Genomic DNA, 13,797 nt, shown 5'->3' on the forward strand with positions numbered 1-13,797 from the left:
ACTGTTCATCCCAGAGGCAGCATCGATCGGCTTAAGTTAGCAGCAGTAGCGAAGGAATCGCTCTATCGGGTTATGTCGTGGAATAGTCATGGCAGATGCCCTTGTGAAAGGACTTAGTCATGGAGCCATCGCAACTTGGAAGCTTAAAGGGGTTAAAGCGGGACAAAGGATACGAGGGTTATACTGGTTCGGCCCCTTACGGTGAAGGTAAAAGCCTACTCCAGTTGAGGTGGAATTAGTAGGGTTTCGATGACCAGGGAGCGAATCCGCTATGCCTGGCTACCGATTTTATGTTATCTCCCTTAAGCCGCCGGCGGGTCATCCCCTTATATACACGGGCTGACGCCCCGCGGCCTACAGAGTCCCGACCGGCTTATAAACAGGATCCGGCTTGGTAACTAGTTAATCTTGCCTTACAACACAAGTCAAGCCATTACGACGGTTTATCACTACGGGCCTTAAATCACCTACGGGCTTTAGGCCCTTTATTGAACCGCCATCTTCAAGCTTTGATATTGGGCTTCATATGATGAATTACCATAACGTAACCCGGCCCCTCCTGGGCGGGTTACGCCAGTAGTTATATCCCCAACAGGTTCAGTTAATAGCCATCGATCGATCGCTCGGGTTCAGTAACGCATAGCCTGCAGTGCAATCGCTCAGGTTTAGTTAGAGCCCAACACCTCGCTCGGGTTCAGTTAGAGCCAACGCCTCGCACACACGCGCGTACGTGTACGAGAGAAACGCGCATCGCTCGGCCCCCGACCTCCCACCGTAACCGGGAACTCCCCGAAACTTTCCTCGCCCTCGCTTCTACCACGGTTTTTTCCGTAATGGACGGCCCAAAGAATGTCATGCAGCTGCGTCTCCGGCCTGCCCAGGACGAAAAGCCCATTTTCTGTCATGATTTTTCGTCATAGAAGTAGGAGCCCACCACATCTATGATGATACCGGGTTTTGTCACAATTATCGTCATAGAAGTGTCAGATGTATGACAGAAAAAAAATTCGTTCAGCCCAAAATGTCACGGATGTGTCTTTTTTTTTGTAGTGTATTCACTATGTATTAATGCTTTGGTCCGGTACTCTATTAAAAGGAGGCCTTAATATCCCTTTGTTTCCATTAGGACCCCGCTGCCACAGGAGGGTAGGACAAAAGATGTCATGCAAGTTCTTTTCCATAAGCACGTATGACTATATTCGGAATACATGCCTACATTACATTGATGAATTGGAGCTAGTTCTGTGTCACCCTATGTTATGATTGTTACATGATGAACCACATCCGGCATAATTCTCCATCACCGATCCAATGCCTACGAGCTTTTCACATATTGTTCTTCGCTTATTTACTTTTCCGTTTCTACTGTTACAATAACTACAAAACCCAAAAATATTACTTTTGCTACCGTTACCGTTACTTCCATATTACTTTGCTACTAAATACTTTGCTGCAGATACTAAGTTATCCAGGTGTGGTTGAATTGACAACTCAACTGCTAATACTTGAGAATATTCTTTGGCTCCCCTTGTGTCGAATCAATAAATTTGGATTGAATACTCTACCCTCGAAAACTGTTGCGATCCCCTAATATTTTCTGGCGCCGTTGCCGAGGAGCATAGCTCTATTCTTTCAGTCACTTGAGATTTATATCTGCTGGTCACTATGAAGAACTTGAAAGACGATAAAACAAAAATTTATCCCTCAACTACGAGGGGAGGTAAGGAACTGCCATCTAGCTCTGCACTTGATTCACCTTCTGTTTTGAGTAAGCTTGCGACACCCAAACTTGCTTCTACTATTCGTTCTGATATGTCGCATGTTATTGATGATGCCACTTCTGCTATGCATGATACTTATGATGAAACTACTTCTATGCTTGATACTACTGTGCCACTTGGTGAATTTCTTGATGAACAACTTGCTAGCGTTAGAGGGAATGAAATTATTGAAACTGATAATATTGATGAAAGTGATGATGAAGACTCTCCCCCTAATAAATATGAATTGCCTGTTGTTCCTGAGGGTTATGTTCTAGAAAAAGAAGCTGCTAGAGCTATTTTAGCTTGCAATGATAGATATGAGCTCAAGAGGTTATTAGCTAAATGGAAGCAACAATCTCTTAATGCTAGAATGAAACCTGATCCTGCTTTTGCTACTTCACCTATATGTGTTACTGATAAGGATTATGAATTCTCTGTTGATCCTGATAAAATTACTTTGGTTGAATCTGATCCTTTTCATGGCTATGAATCTGAAACTATTGTGGCACATCTTACTAAATTAAATGATATAGCCACCCTAAAATATTTCCGTTCTCATTAAAGGGTGATGCTAAGATATGGTTTAATTCTCTTGATCATGGTTGTGTGCGTAGTCCCAAGGATATGATTTATTACTTCTCTGCTAAATATTTCCCTGCTCATAAGAAACAAGCAGCTTTAAGGGATATATACAACTTTGTGCAAATTGAAGAAGAGAGTCTCCCAAAAGCTTGGGGCAGGCTTCTCATATTACTTAATGCTTTGCCTGATCATCCTCTTAAGAAAAATGAAATACTTGATATCTTTTATAATGGACTAACCGATGCTTCTAGAGATTACCTGGATAGTTGTGCTGGTTCCGTTTTCAGGGAAAGAACACCGGATGAAGCTGAAATTCTATTGAATAATATGTTGACAAATGAAAATAATTGGACACTTCCTGGGCCAGCTTTTGGGCCAATTCCTGAGCCTATTCCTAAACCAACTCCGAAGAAGAGGGGTATTCTATTTCTCAGTCCTGAACATATGCAAGAGGCAAAGAAATCTATGAAAGAAAAGGGTATAAAAGCTGAAGATGTTAAGAATTTACCTCCTATTGAAGAAATACATGGTCTTAATTTACCGCCTGTTGAAGAAATATATGATCCTAATCCATTACCTATTGAAGAAACTCATGGTCTTGATAACCCGACACAGGTAGTAAAGGTAAATTCTCTCTATAGATTTGATGAAGGTGATATTCCTCACTATAAGTCTGCTAGACAATGCTTAGAAGAGTTTGATAATTTTATTGTCAAACAAGAAAACTTCAATGCTTATTTTGGTAGACAATTGAAATACAATTCCGATACGCTTGAACACTTGAGTAATTACATGGCTAATGTTAAAGGTGAACTTAAACTCATTAGTAAACATGCTTCTATGGTTACCACTCAAGTAGAACAAGTACTTAAGGCTCAAAATGATTTGCTCAATGAATTAAATAGTAAGAATAATAACTATGTTGTTAAAGTGGCTACTAGAACTGGTAAAATGACTGAGGAACCTTTGTATCCTGAAGGCCATCCTAAGAGAATTTAACAAGATTCTCAGAGAAATAATATTGATGCACCTAGTTCTTCTAAAAAGAAGAAAAAGAAAAATGATAGGACTTTGCATGCTTCTAGTGAACCTATTGTTGAAACACCTGAGAATCCAAATGATATTTCTATTTCTGATGCTGAAACACAATCTGGTAATGAACATGAAACTAGTGAAAATGTTAATGATGATGTTCATGATGATGCTCAACCTAGTAATGATAATGATGTAGAAATTGAACCTGCTGTTGATCTTGATAACCCACAATCAAAGAATCAACGTTATTATAAAAGAGACTTTGTTGCTAGGAAACATGGTAAAGAAAGAGAACCATGGGTTCAGAAACCCATGCCTTTTCCTCCCAAACCATCCAAAAAAAGGATGATGAGGATTTTGAACGCTTTGCTGAAATGATTAGACCTATCTTTTTGCGTATGCGATTAACTGATATGCTCAAAATGAATCCTTATGCTAAGTATATGAAAGATATTGTTACAAATAAAAGAAAGATACCGGAAGCTGAAATTTCCACCATGCTTGCTAATTACACTTTTAAAGGTGGAATACCAAAGCAACTTGGAGATCCAGGAGTACCCACTATACCATGCTCCATTAAAAGAAACTATGTTAAAACTGCTTTATGTGATCTTGGAGCCGGTGTTAGTGTTATGCCTCTCTCTTTATACCGTAGACTTGATTTGAATAAGTTGACACCTACTGAAATATCTTTGCAAATGGCTGATGAATCAACGGCTATACCTGTCGGTATTTGTGAGGATGTGCCTGTTGTGGTTGCAAATGTTACTATTTTAACAGACTTTGTTATTCTTGATATTCCCGAGGACGATAGTATGTCTATTATTCTTGGAAGACCCTTTTTGAATACTGCAGGGGCTGTTATTGATTGCAACAAAGGCAATATCACTTTTCATGTTAATGGTAATGAGCATATGGTACACTTTCTGAGGAAACAACCTCAAGTTCATAGTGTCAACTCTATTGGAAAAATTCCATCGATTATTTTTGGAGGTTTTGAATTTCCTCTTCCTACTGTCAAAAAGAAATATGATATTCTTATTATTGGGGATGTGCATATCCCCGTTGAGGTAACATAGTGTTATTCGGAATTTCTCCGGTTCCATGTGATTCGGAATGAGTTTGTTAACAAGACTTGATCAACCTTGTTAGTGGATTCCTTTTGATGAGCATGGGACGGATGAAACTAGAAGGCACAACCTTCTGTACCCCCTCTCTACTTTCTGTTATTTAGTGGAAATAAAGTAAAAATAGTATTTTTCCTGTCTGTTTTCTAATTTATCTGTGCAATATAAAAATACCCCGAAAATAAAAGTTCTCCAAATGCCCTGAAATTAAAATATGATTTTTTTTCTGGAATATTTGAGAATATCTGGCACTGAGAACACAGCAGGGGAGCAAGCACCTGGCCACGAGGGTCCAGGGCGTGCCCACCCCTACAGGGCGCGCCCCCTGCCTCGTGGGCCCACGGTGGCCCCCCTCCACTTATTCCTGCACCCACACACTTCTTCCTCCCAAAAAAATCACCATCCAGCTCAAGCATGAGTTCTAGCTCATTTTGCTACGATTTTCGATCTCCTTGCTCAAAGCACCTCTCACAAAACTGCTTCGGGGGTTGTTCCTTGGTATGTGACTCCTCCATTGGTCCAATTAGTTTTTGTTCTAGTGCTTTATTCATTGCAAATTTGTGCTACCTAGGTGACCATGTTCTTGAGCTTGCATGTCAAATTTATATGGTTCCAAGTAGTTCTAATGCATGATATAGTCTCTAGGCACTTGTAGGAGTAGTTGCTATCAATTTTGTTGAGCTTGGTTCACTTTTGTTTGCAGTTACTAAAAATTTCAGAATTTTTCAGAAAATAATGAAGAGATTTTTGAGGGGCTCATCGAGCCGAAGCTCGAAGGAAAAGTAAAGTGAAGAAGCACAGAGGCCCAAATACAATCTGCCTCGCACCGCGGAGGTTCGGCCGTGTGAATGGCCTTCCGAAGATTTCTTGAGAGAAGCCGGGATTTATGATGATTTTTATGAATTGGCTGAGAATGCAGGCCTCACCAACTTCCTCCGCGTCCAACGCGAACAGTATCTCTTACTCACCAATACTTTTGTGCAAAACTTCTACTATTATCCTAAGGAAACACCTCTTCAGTAGAGTTTCATTTATATGATGTGGCTAAGAAGATGCCACTAGATGAATTTTACAAGATTTGCAAAATACCTTTCGAGGGTATCTTAGAGGAACCACATCGTAAAGATGTGGACGGGTTCATTGATACTATCACTGTAGGGGAAACTAGGAAGGTTTCCGATGCAAGAATCACTAGCATACATTTTCCTGTTTTACGCTACTTTGCCATATTTGCTAGTCATTGCTTAATTGGTCGCGGAAACTATGGAAACGTTAGTGTTCCTAATATTATCATTCTGTTCCATTGTTTATTCTGCGATAACACTGTTAGTATGGGCGGTATTATTGCTAAACGGTTAAGTTTGAACCGTACTAAGGGCCCCATCTTTGGAGGTATTTACGCTTCACGCCTTGCTGCACATTATAACATACCTATTAGGCACTATGAAAAAGAAGAAAAATTTCTGCCCACTGCTTATTTAGATTATAAGAGTATGTTAGCGCATGACTTTATTGTTAAGAATAGGGAAGGGGCGCTTAAATACAAATTGTTCTTTGATAAACATCACCCTGAGACTATTACCTTGCCTGCTCCCTCCTTGTTTAATTTGTCTGCAGGTCCGTATCTCGTTCCGTTGGCGGCCATTCACGCCTACCAGAACCCTACACCAGCCACGAAGCCGGAGCCACAATTTGAACCTCCACGATAGTCTAATTACCAGTGGGACCCGGAGATGATTTCCAACCAGTGGCAATCAGAGTCTTCTTCATCTCAGTACGACCCCAGCTACAACTATGGATATCCGCCAGGCCATCCGTGGCAATAAACCAACTTAGGCCAAAAGCCTAAGCTTGCAGGAGTACGTATTTCCCACCGACATTACATTTATGTTCACACACACTCATTGCTAGATGTCGGTGCTCATACTTTTTCATTATAATATCCATGCTAGTTTATTTTCTTTTTCTTGCTTTTTTTGTGTGTTTGAAAAACCTTAAGAAAACCCAAAAAAATAGTTGTAGCTTTAGCTAGGTTACTTTTCTTTCTGTAGTAGTAATAATTAAAAAGAAAACCCAAAAAGATTTCCCGTTCTTCTTTTGCTTGTTGGGAGCTTTCCCGTGTAAATAGTTTTATTTCTTTTCTTTTCTTTGGGGGTCGATAGGAGAAGACCATAATGAAATTGTTGAAGTTGCTCTTATATGCATTATTGTTGATTTAACCAACAGCCCATATTGCCTTGTCTTCTCCTATTTATTGAATGCTCGCAGATTCCAGCTTAGTCCAATGCATGTGCACTCTTATTATTACTCACATCGTTCGGTCGTGCAAGTGAAAGGCAATTATGATGATATATGATGGACTAACCGAGATGAGAGAAGCTGGTATGAACTCGACCTCTCTTATTTTCATCGTTCCGGATTCAGCCTATTATGAATAAACATGTTTGCAATGACAATTAGAGATCATAGTTGCTCGTGCCATGCTTGATTAGCTATGAGTTATAATGGTTTACCTTGCGTGCCAACATGCTATTAAAATTGTTGTGATGTGGTATAGTGGGGTGGTATCCTCCTTTGAATGATTTAAGTGACTCGACTTGGCACATGTTCACACATGTAGTTGAAACAAATCAACACAGCCTTCATGATATTTATGTTCATGGTGGATTATATCCTACTCATGCTCGTACTCAATGTCTATTAATTTTAATGCATGTTCATGACTGTTGTCGCTCTCTAGTTGGTCGCTCCCCAGTCTTTTGCTAGCCTTCACTTGTACTAAGGGGGAATACTGCTTGTGCATCCAATCCCTTAAACCCCAAAGTTATTCCATATGAGTCCACTATACCTTCCTATATGCGGTATCTACCTGCCGTTCCAAGTAAATTTGTATGTGCCAAACTCCAAACCTTCAAATGAAATTATGTTTTGTATGCTCGAATAGCTCATGTATCAACTAGGGCTGTCTGTATCTTCCATGCTAGGCGGGTTATTCTCAAGAGGAGTGGACTCCGCTCCTCATTCACGAGAAAATGGCTGGTCACCGGGATGCCCAGTCCCATGCTTTATGCAAACTAAATCAAAATAATTGCAAACAAAACTCCCCCTGGGACTGTTGCTAGTTGGAGGCACTCGTTGTTTCGAGCAAGCCATGGATTCATGCTTGTTGATGGAGGGGGAGTATAAACTTTACCATTCTGTTTGGGAACCGCCTATAATGTGTGTAGCATGGAAGATATCGCCATCTCTTGGTTGTTATGTTGACAATGTAAGTATGCCGCTCAAAATATTATTTATCTCTGCTTTAAAACCGAGCTCTGGCACCTCTACAAATCCCTGCTTCCCTCTGCGAAGGGCCTATCTATTTATTTTTATGTTGAGTCATCACCCTCTCATTAAAAAGCACTAGCTGGAGAGCGCAGCTGTCATTTTCATCCATTACTATTAATTTATATTGGATATGACTATGATTGGATCTCTTTTACCATGAATTACAATGTCTAGTCAGTCCTTGATCTTTAAAGGTGCTCTGCATTTATGTTTTGCGGTCTCAGAAAGGGCTAGCGAGATAGCATCTTGTTATATCATATTATGATTGTTTTGAGAAAGTGTTGCCATCCGAGATTTATTATTATTGCTCGCTAGTTGATTATGCCATTGATATGAGTAAACATGAGACCTAAGCATTATTGTGAATGTGGTTAGTCATAATCTTTGCTGAAAACGTGAATGCTGGCTTTACATATTTACAACAACAAGAGCAAACAGAGTTTCTAAAAGTTTTTCTTTATCACTTTCAGTTTATCAACTGAATTGCTTGAGGACAAGCAAAGGTTTAAGCTTGGGGGAGTTGATACGTCTCCGTCGTATCTAATTTTCCAAACACTTTTGCCCTTGTTTTGGACTCTAACTTGCATGATTTGAATGGAACTAACCCGGATTGATGTTGTTTTCAGCAGACTTTCCATGGTGTTATTTATGTGCAGAAACAAAAGTTCTCGGAATGACCTGAAACTCCACGGAACATCTTTTTGGAAAATATTAAAAATACTGGAAGAAAAATCCACGTCAGGGGGCCCACACCCTGTCCACGAGGGTGGGGGCGCGCCTGCCCCCCTGGGCGCGCCCCCTGCCTAGTGGGCCCCCTGATGCTCCACCGACCTCAACTCCAACTCCATATATTCACTTTCAGGGAGAAAAAGATCAAGAGAAGGATTCATCGCCGCCAAGCCCTAAAACCTCTCGGGAGGGCTGATCTGGAGTCCGTTCGGGGCTCCGGAGAGGGGGGTTCGTCACCGTCGTCATCACCAACCATCCTCCATCACCAATTTCATGATGCTCACCGCTGTGCGTGAGTAACTCCAGCGTAGGCTTGCTGGACGGTGATGGGTTGGATGAGATCTGTCATGTAATCGAGTTAGTTTTCTTAGGGTTTGATCCCTAGTATCCACTATGTTCTGAGATTGATGTTGCTATGACTTTGCTATGCTTAATGCTTGTCACTAGGGCCCGAGTGCCATGATTTCAGATCTGAACCTATTATGTTTTCATGAATATATCCGAGTTCTTGATCCTATCTTTCAAGTCTATAGTCACCTACTCTGTGTTATGATCCGGCAACCCCGAAGTGACAATAATCGGGACCACTCCCGGTGATGACCATAGTTTGAGGAGTTCATGTATTCACTATGTGTTAATGCTTTGGTCTGGTACTCTATTAAAAGGAGGCCTTAATATCCCTTAGTTTCCATTAGGACCCCGCTGCCACGGGAGGGTAGGACAAAAGATGTCATGCAAGTTCTTTTCCATAAGCACGTATGACTATATTCGGAATACATGCCTACATTACATTGATGAATTGGAGCTAGTTCTGTGTCACCCTATGTTATGATTGTTACATGATGAACCGCATCCGGCATAATTCTCCATCACCGATCCAATGCCTACGAGCTTTTCACATATTGTTCTTCGCTTATTTACTTTTCCGTTTCTACTGTTACAATCACTACAAAACCCAAAAATATTACTTTTGCTACCGTTACTTCCATATTACTTTGCTACTAAATACTTTGCTGCAGATACTAAGTTATCCAGGTGTGGTTGAATTGACAACTCCACTGCTAATACTTGAGAATATTCTTTGGCTCCCCTTGTGTCGAATCAATAAATTTGGGTTGAATACTCTACCCTCGAAAACTGTTGCGATCCCCTATACTTGTGGGTTATCATGCCGCCACGCGTCCCCTTTTTTATTAGCTAGGAGGCGCCGTGCAGGGTAGCTATTTGAGTACGGGAGGCGTGCGATCAGACCCCTGCGCGTGCATATCGGGAGGAGAGCCCTTTGACCTCCATCTGTCGTCCATCTGCGCCCGAGCCTCTGTTTAATGGTGTGGCTATGTCTCACTCGACTGAGATTTAAGAGAGAAAAAAGAAAAAATTGCACGGATCTTGATGTAAGATCTGACTGACCTATATTTACTGTGTTAGAACCCGATTCCAAGTCACATCGATCTAGCCGGTAACACCTCATATCACTTTGCGGCCTCACGCACGGTATTCCCACGGGTGTCGCCTTACCATGGCCCGGGACCGTTTGCGCCTTTTGGCTCACGTATATGATAGTGTCGCTAGCATCCATATGACAGAGAAACCTGGCCGACATGACTAGTCGTGAACCCAAAGTGGCACTAACTTACGGGGACAGGCATACGTGAATCAACATCGAGCATGTCGGTCAGCAGCGTGCGAATCCGGGCTGTAGCACTGGGCTAACAAGACTCCGGTGAACCGGGCTGTAGCAGGCTAGGCAGGACTCCGGATGTCACCGCGTGACATTTCCCCGAAGGGACAGACATAGGAACGAAGTGAATCACATGCCGGCCATCAAGTGTTCCGGACCAGTAGTGCTGGGGTAGCAGGACTCTGGTGAACCGGGCTGTAGCGGACTACTATGGCTCATGGAAGCACAAGACTACATTTCCCCATAAGAGAGGCTACCAAGGATAAACAACTAGGTTGTCGGATCCCACACATACCAAGCATTTCAATCATACACACAATATGCTCGATATGTGTAAATACAACACGGCATCACAACAAAACTCTACGACTCAAAGTATTTATTCATTAGGCTCCGAGGAGCCAAGTATTACAAACATGGGTCTCATGACCCAACATACAGAGCATACAAGCATCAAGCACATGTGGAAGCTTAACTTGTCTGAGTACAGACAACTACAAATGAAGAAGGCTGAGAAGCCTGACTATCTACAAGACCCTCTCAAGGGTACAAGATCGTAGCTGAGGTAACAAGCTAAACGTCGAAGTCCACGCGGAACTACTAGTGAGACTGAAGTCTCTCTGCAAAACATAAAATAAGAAAACGTGAGTACAAATGTACCCAGCAAGACTTACATCAGAACTAGCTACATATGCATCGGTATCAATAAAGGAGGTGATGGAGTTTGACTGCAGGAAGCCAGCTTTGACTCGGTGGCTATCCTGAACTACGACTGCAAGTAACTCTTTTGGGGTGGCGCACACGAGTCCACATATTAACCATATCAATACACCACTATGGATCCGCTCCCGTCTCCCTACGAGAACTCCATCCATAGCACTCACGCTTGTCGGATGTGGGGTTCCGGCAAACCCTTAAGGTTCAAACACTGGGGTGCGCGCGAAGTCTCTCCCTCCTACCGATCTACGCTCTAGCTCGCTAAGATCTCGCGGATGAACTGGACGAACTTGCAACACAGAAAGACACGGGGTTTATACTGGTTCGGGCCACCATTGTGGTGTAATACCCTACTCTAGTGTGGTGGTGGTGGATTGCCTCTTGGGCTGATGATGAACAGTACAAGGGAAGAACAGCCTCCTGAGGTTGAGGTGTTCTTGTGCTTGTGTAGCTGAGGATGATTTGAACCAGCTCGGGATCAGTTGCCTCCTACTGTGGTGGCTAATCCTATTTATAGAGGCCCTGGTCCTCTTCCCAAATATCGAGCGGGAAAGGAGCCAACAACGGCGGGCAAATTTAAAGGGGGACAGCTAGTACAAGCTATCCTGACAAAAGCAGTCTTCGCCTGCGAAAAGCCCTGGGGTGACGCCGCCTTGGGCTCCATGATGACCTCCGCCTTGTTGTCCTCCTGGTCTTGGTCTTGTTGCACCAATGTGGCAACCTTTGCCTGATGCCTCGGTACTCTTCACCTGCACTGGCCTCCTTAGCACCAAAGAGGAAATAAGGATGTTGCGCGCACCGGCGCCCGCCTGGCACCCGCCTGGTACCGTTCGTCATGGCTCACGTCACGAGAGCCTCGTGAGGTTTGCCCCGCCTTGATATCTCCGCTCCTCATGAGCCTGCCTAGCTAGGCCACTCCAGAGGAGGTCTTGCGTCGTCCCCCTCACGAGTCTCGAACCCTCGCGAGGGTCTTGGATGCCTTGTCGATGAAGATGGGCCATACGGCCTGCTGCTTAGCCACGCTGTGGGCCGTAGGCAGGCAAGTCTGGGGACCCCCGTTCCCAGAACGCCGACAGTAGCCCCCGGGCCCAAGGTGCGATCGGGCTTGGCTTCGCGGCGAAGCCAAGGGTCAAGTTCGGAGCACCGCGGGCCCCAAAAGTCTGCGGCATTGGTTGACACATGGCGGTTGATTGGACGTGGGCGTCTCCGCTTCCCCATGCTGCCTCGACAACTGCACGACTTGACAAGTCCCTGCGACATGCAAGGAAAACCATCATTACCTGCGATCGTGGGAGACGCTAGTTGGCCTTCTCTTTCTATAAATGGGGAGGGGGGCGGAGCCCCCATTGCTCATCTTTTCCTTGCTTGCTTGCTTCTCTGCTCCACTGCTCGCAGTGCCATTGATGGCGCCACAAAAGAAGTTCTCTGCCGCCGAGAAAGGAAAGGCCCCTCGCGAGGGTCCCGGTTCCCCGGCGCCCAAGCGCGGCCGCGTCCGTCCGCGCAAGCACGCCGCGACTCCCGCCGTGGCCCACCGTCAAGGTGGCGCCGCGGCACGTGGAGGGGATCGTCCCATCATGGTGGTTCAGCCGATGAGGAGAGGCGCGCGATGGTGGCACGGCCTCCCCACCCGCGCTTCCATTCGGCTGAGGTATCGCCAGAGTTCGTTGTCTGGTCAGAGAGCCAGGCCAGCAACTGGCTCCAACTTCCACGCTTCTTCGCCGGCTAACTGCCGACCTTCGGTCCGGGCGGGCTCTGGCTGCAGGCGGATGGCTGCTGCAGCAGGGCCTCTTGGGTAGCGGTCGAGACCTCCGCTGCGGGCAACATAGCCCTGGCCCGCGGCTGACAGACGTTCGCCCGTGCGCTTGGCCTGGGCAGGCAGTGCACCCTCCACTTCAGGTACGATGGTGAATCGACCCTCTATGTGAGGGTGTTCGGGGAAGATGGTCGTCGCGCCGGGTTTTGCCCCGAGACGAACGACGGTGAGGAGGTGCTCGGCCTTGGTGATGGTCGCGACGATGACGAGGGCGAGGCTGCCCTCGGCGGCGACCGCAATCTCCTCCAGCTACGGCGGCGACCGCGTCTCCTCCAGCTACGGCGGCTCTTCCTCCGGTGACAGCTCCAGCAGCTGTAACGCCCCGGATGTGACTTTCCATATTTGTAACTCCAACTCTTGCCATTTCCGGCCATGTGTTATGATATTCCCTTCATGGTCGGGTTTTGTCTCTCGTTTTGCATTTTGTTCATGTCATGCATTTCATATCATGTCATCATGTGCATCTCATTTGCATACGTGTTCGTCTCATGCATCCGAGCATTTTCCCCGTTGTCCGTTTTGCAATCCGACACTCCCACATGCACCGGCGCACCCCTCTTGTCTCTTTTCGTGAGCGGGTGTTAAACGTTCTAGTAATTGACCGAGGTTTGCCAAGTGGCCTTGGTACACCACCGGTAGACCACCTGTCAAGTTTCGTTCCATTTGGAGGCCGTTTGATGCTCCAACGGTTAACCGGGTAACCGCAAAGGCCTTTTGTGTGTTGCAGCCAAACACCATCCAAAACAGCCCCCTAGCCCATCCAAACCCCAATCATGCTCTCGATCGTTCGACCACGATCGTGTGGGCGAAAACTACACTCAATTTGGAGTCTCCTAATTCCCTCTAGCTATAAATATGTGCACTCCTCCGAAATCCCGGGTCCCGAAACCCTAGCCCCGCTCCCTCTCCGCAGTCGGACACGTCCGGTCCGCGCCGGACAGAAGCCGCCACCGCCCCCAGCCAACCAGAGGGTGACACGTGGTGCGCCGCCGCTTCCCGCCGCCGCCGCCGGCCCGCGCG

This window comes from Triticum aestivum, chromosome 2D (assembly GCF_018294505.1).
Source record: "Triticum aestivum cultivar Chinese Spring chromosome 2D, IWGSC CS RefSeq v2.1, whole genome shotgun sequence".
Classification (NCBI taxonomy): Eukaryota; Viridiplantae; Streptophyta; class Magnoliopsida; order Poales; family Poaceae; genus Triticum; species Triticum aestivum.